The sequence below is a fragment of the Coregonus lavaretus genome, assembly GCF_964263955.1.
Source record: "Coregonus lavaretus genome assembly, chromosome: 26".
NCBI classification, from domain to species: domain Eukaryota; kingdom Metazoa; phylum Chordata; class Actinopteri; order Salmoniformes; family Salmonidae; genus Coregonus; species Coregonus lavaretus.
The window spans coordinates 22,312,279-22,318,514 of NC_140013.1; positions in this window are offsets into that span (position 1 = coordinate 22,312,279).

A 6,236-nucleotide genomic window follows, 5' to 3' on the forward strand; every position below is an offset into this window, starting at 1 on the left:
GTGGTGGTAGTGGTGGGTGGTGGCTCTTGCCTTGTTGTCATGTAAACCCTTGGGTTGTGTGAAAGTGCACAACATGCAGTACATTACATTACATACAATGTATCATTACAATACAAATACATTACATACTGTATAATGCATTTAGCGCGAAGTGGAAACAGTAGGCGTGTATTTTCAGTTCAATTTTTGTAGGTATCATTTTAAACATGAATTGATCTTTTGATCTGTTTCCTGTAACTGCTCTCTCTCCCTTGTCTATAATCTTTTTTTGTTGCCTGTTTTACATGTTATTTTGGCATTAATACGTGTCACATACCAGTTTGCAAACAGTGTAGAAAAATAATAATATAATAATTGAGTTAATAAGCCGCATACAAACTTGGTCTCTTTTTTGCTTTCTTGAGTACGGCAGCTCTAAAATGCAGATGTTTCAGCCTAGCTCAGTGCTCTCTGTGGTGGTGGGGCAGCCAGAGGAAAATACGGGTCGGAGCGGTTGGTAATGTTCTCTAGTTGTGCTGTGATTGGCTCAGTGTTCTGTCACTCATGGGGTCACTGCAAATCTAAGGGTAGAGATCGAAAATTCAAGCCCCTTGGTTGCTGCCATAGAGTTACATTAGAATTGCCCATCCAAGAAGGCTCAAGGTCATTGCGACAAATAAAATGACATCAAATTACGTTATATGTACAGTAGCTTTAATTGGACTGATCATGTCAACATCATACTTTCAAAATCTTGAATTAAGTCAACAATCTACTGGCAAATCCTTTTCAATCTTTGTCATATGAAGAGAAATTATGAAGTTAAATTATAGATAAAACGTATCATCGGCCATTGGACATAAACATTACACAACAAGTTGGAAATCGTAAATTCAATAATGAGTGGTTTGGAAGGAATCAGTGGCTAACTGCAAGCATTGCAAAGCAATCACTAGCCTGCTATTCAGTGGAGTGGGTGTGTGATCCAAGTCTGGGTTTAAGGGTCTCTTTTCCAAGCTTTAAAGGATAAACATTCAACATTGGCCATGCTTTCAATCCAATATGACTTCGGCCGCATTCGAAACAACTGGAAACTCGGAACTGGGAAATCTCAGACTTCCGTGAGTTCAAGACAACTGGGAACTCTGAAAAAAAGGAGCTCCGCCTGGGAAAATACGTTTTGAATGGTCATCCAACTCCGGAACTCTGGCCTCTTTCTAGAGCTACGACCTGAAGATTTTTGCAGCAGTTTGCCGACGTGGCCAAGGCCTACCAGTCACGCTATGGGGATCTGGGAGCCTACGCCAGCTCAAGGAAATGTCTGATGAAGCAGAAAGACAGGATGATGGCGGCCGAGGCGGAAGCTTAGACACTGCAACCCCTAATCACTCTGTACCAAGTCTCAGTTTGGGGCGGCAGGTAGCTTAGTGGTTAAGAGCGTTGTGCCAGTAACCGAAAGGTCGCTGGTTCTAATCCCCGAGCCGACTAGGTGAAAAATCTGTCTGTGCCCTTGAGCAAGGCACTTAACCCTAATTGCTCTGGATAAGAGCGTCTGCTAAATGAATAAAATGTAAATGTAAGATCACTGACGTCATGATTCGACCTTGTTTTTTTCAGAGTTCCCAGTTGTCTTGAAAGCACCATAAATGCAGAGAATGCCAGACTTTGATGAAAAAATTTCCCACGAAGGACCGCCGCGCCACCTTCCTGTTCAAGTAAGCACAGCACAAGGTGAATCCAAAAATGTATTGTATGCTGATGCATAAATTATGTAATATGCCAGGGAAATATGTATACTGTAGCTATAAGAAAGCAATACTAAGTGTATGTTGTTTAGTAAGCTGTTAGTAGCCCATGTGCCTCACCCTAATAATTTGCTCCCTTTTCCCCTAATAACTTAGCCTACTGTTCTGACTTGGTGGTGCACATTTAGCCTATAGCCTGTTTTAGAGAAATGTCATCATCGAATATTGTAAGAGCTTTCATTGTCTGCTTATATGCCCCCTTTATTTATCCTATGATTCTGACTTGTTGTACAGGGAGAATACTGTAAGAATTGGCCATGTTCTGAATTCTTTCGCTGTACATTTCAAAAGTGCTGAACAAATAGTTATATTGACTAAGTCCGTCCTAGCTCGCTCATTGTCTTAATCAAAATTACGGATTGCCTCTTATCCGCTCATCGTACCCTTATGCCATAGTTTGTACATCTCAATTGTCAGTAGAAATCACATTTGTTTAAGCAAGTCAGCCATGTTTTTTTTTAAAGGCAGTAAATGAGGCTGAATGAACTGTTTCGCTGCCAGATAAGGCTCCGCTGATAGCTAGGTGTAGCAGTGGTAAGGTGTTGGGACTGCTGTTGGCACTCTGCTGTGGGGATAGCTTTATGTAGGCCCTAACAGTTTGTGGGCACCGTTTGTCACCGTTATAGTGCAATTCATGTATTGTTTAGTGTTGTGTTGTGTGGTGGCTTTGCTGGCATGCATACAACATTTGGGGGGGGGGGGGGGGGGAGTTTGCCCCACCAAGATTTACATGCTAAAATGTGTCTTTCCATTGTTATAAAGGAAGTAAGTTCTTGAGTAGTCATGGTGAATGTATTTTGTGACAACACATATGTTAGTTACAAAAACTATAGTGACAAAGAGAGAATCTCAATTGGTTTTGCTTGACTCCTCGCATCCTCTCCTCTGTCCTCTCCTTGCCTGCTTTTGAAAAAGGTCAAATGTAATCGAGGAGTGGAGGCAGGAGAGGAAACAAATGCGCTTGTATGAAATGACTCTCCTTCTCCACTCATGCGTCATCAGGCAAATGACGTTTAGAGGGATTGAATCCCAAAAGAAATGTGTAAAGTGTGAAAACCAATTGAACTAGTTGTATGCAAGACATATTATAGATGAAAGGATAGGTAGCATATCGTTTAAAAATGTGTGCATGCTTTTCTCCTTTGAGAAAACAGCTGATTCAAAGGGGATGTGGCGGATTTTAAAACACTTCCGTGCTAGACGCCGGGAGGATACTCTTGTGCGTCCTCTGCCGAAGTAGGTAATCGAGGAGGTGAGCAGACTCCTCCATTCGTCTACTAACGAATTGACTCTCTCCTCAACCACTCATCAGATTCTGGTTCATGCAGGAGGAGAATGGAGGAATCGAGGAGAGGATGGACATTTTACCAATTGAGAATCTCCCAACGACCCAAATAATAACAAATAAATATATTATAATAAATATAATCTCATGGTTGATCTTAGTATAATTTCTGCCTCTTATTTCCATGATCAGTCTTTACAATATTAATTTGTATACATTTATTTTGTATACCTTTTTTAGTCAACATTGTGTAGCACACAGGGATTCATATTGGAGGTGTGTTCATTACAACCTCTACTTTCTTGTCAAAAGACATGTTAACATGAGGGCTACAACAAAAAAAATGCTTTGACCCAAATGTTAATCTACATATGCTTGTGTCTCACTTTTGACTGTCAACCCACCCCCACCCCACACTGCATCCATTGTACGGGTTGGTGTGAGGTGTGACCCAGGTGCGGTGCAGGATAGACAGTAGGCAGCAGGCAAGGATGGTGAAACAAGGATCTTTACTGGTGGTCCAAAAGCCAGGATACAAAACAACGGACTATACACGAAAACAAATGAGGAGCACATAGGTCTCCAAAAAACAGGCTGACAACAAACAATACGAAATACTAACTCTGACTGGAAAAACACAGTGGAGAACACTTCTCGAGTACCTGTAACTCCGTCACGTGATCCGACACTGATACGTGCTGCTTGACATCAAGGAACTAGCAGAGAAAACTGAGCAAGGGAACACAGGTAAGTGAGGGCATAAATACACAGATGAATCAGATAGCAACAGGTGACACCATTAGGCAGATAATTAGTCCCGACTGTAAGTGAGGAGGTGCCTATGGTTGTCGGAGGATGACACCTAGTGGGTCGCTCCAGAACTGCGACCCACTCCTGTAACATCCATCCAACAGACAGAGGCCTAGTTAGAGTGTGGTTTACCTTTTTATTTCTTTTATTACCTTTATTTAAATAGGCAGGTCAGTTAAGAACAAATTCTTACTTACAATGGCGGCCTACAAAAAGGCAAAAGGCTTCCTGCTGGGACAGGGGCTGGGATTAAAAATAATATATATATATATATATATATATATATATATATATATATATATATATACATACATACATACATACACACATACATACAGTTGAAGTGGGATGTTTACATACACCTTAGCCAAATACATTTAAACTCAGTTTTCACAATTCCTGACATTTAATCCTAGTAAAAATTCCCTGTCTTAGGTCAATTAGGATCACCACTTTATTTTAAGAATGTGAAATGTCAGAATAATAGTAGAGAGATTGATTTACTTCAGCTTTTATTTATTTCATCACATTCCCAGTGGGTCAGAAGGTTACATACACTTAATTAGTATTTGGTAGCATTGCCTTTAAATTGTTTAACTTGGGTCAAACTTTTCGGGTAGCCTTCCACAAGCTACCCACAATAAGTTGGGTGAATTTTGGCCCATTCCTCCTGACAGAGCTGGTGTAACTGAGTCAGGTTTGTAGGCCTCCTTGCTCGCACACGCTTTTTCAGTTCTGCCCACAAAGTTTCTATAGGATTGAGGTCAGGGCTTTGTGATGGCCACTCCAATACCTTGACTTTGTTGTCCTTAAGCCATTTTGCCACAACTTTGGAAGTATGCTTGGGGTCATTGTCCATTTGGAAGACCCATTTGCGACCAAGCTTTAACTTCCTGACTGATGTCTTGAGATGTTGCTTCAATATATCCACATCATTTTCCTTCCTCATGATGCCATCTATTTTGTGAAGTGCACCAGTCCCTCCTGCAGCAAAGCACCCCCACAGCCTGATGCTGCCACCCCCGTGCTTCACGGTTGGGATGGTGTTCTTGGGCTTGTAAGCTACCCCCTTTTTCCTCCAAACATAATGATGGTCATTATGGCCAAACAGTTCTATTTTTGTTTCATCAGACCAGAGGACATTTCTCCAAAAAGTACGATCTTTGTCCCCATGTGCAGTTGCAAACCATAGTCTGGCTTTTATATGGCGGTTTTGGAGCAGTGGCTTCTTCCTTGCTGAGCGGCCTTTCAGGTTATGTCGATATAGGACTCCTTTTACTGTGGATAAACTTTTGTACCTGTTTCCTCCAGCATCTTCACAAGGTCCTTTGCTGTTGTTCTGGGATTGATTTGCACTTTTCGCACCAAAGTACGTTCATCACTAGGAGACAGAACGCGTCTCCTTCCTGAGCGGTATGATGGCTGCGTGGTCCCATGGTGTTTATACTTGCATACTATTGTTTGTACAGATGAACTTGGTACCTTCAGGCGTTTGGAAATTGCTCCCAAGGATGAACCAGACTTGTGGAGGTCTAAAAATGTTTTTCTGAGGTCTTGGCTGATTCCTTTTGATTTTCCCATGATGTTAAGCAAAGATGCACTGAGTTTGGAGGTAGGCCTTGAAATACATCCACAGGTACACCTCCAATTGACTCAAATGATGTCAATTAGCCTCTCAGAAGCTTCTAAAGCCATGACATCATTTTCTGGAATTTTCCAAGCTGTTTAAAGGCACAGTCAACTTAGTGTATTTAAACTTCTGACCCACTGGAATTGTGATACAGTGAATTATAAGTGAAATAATCTGTCTGTAAACAATTGTTGGAAAAATTACTGGTGTCATGCACAAAGTAGATGTCCTTACCGACTTGCCAATACTATAGTTTGTTAACAAGAAATTTGTGGAGTGGTTGAAAAACAAGTTTTAATGACTCCAACCTAAGTGTATGTAAACTTCCGACTTCAACTGTATGTACACTGCTCAAAAAAATTAAGGGAACACTAAAATAACACATCCTAGATCTGAATGAATGAAATAATCTTATTAAATACTTTTTTCTTTACATAGTTGAATGTGCTGACAACAAAATCACACAAAAATTACCAATGGAAATCAAATTTATCAACCCATGGAGGCCTGGATTTGGAGTCACCCTCAAAATTAAAGTGGAAAACCACACTACAGGCTGATCCAACTTTGATGTAATGTCCTTAAAACAAGTCAAAATGAGGCTCAGTAGTGTGTGTGGCCTCCACATGCCTGTATGACCTCCCTACCACGCCTGGGCATGCTCCTGATGAGGTGGCGGATGGTCTCCTGAGGGATCTCCTCCCAGACCTGGACTAAAGCATCCGCC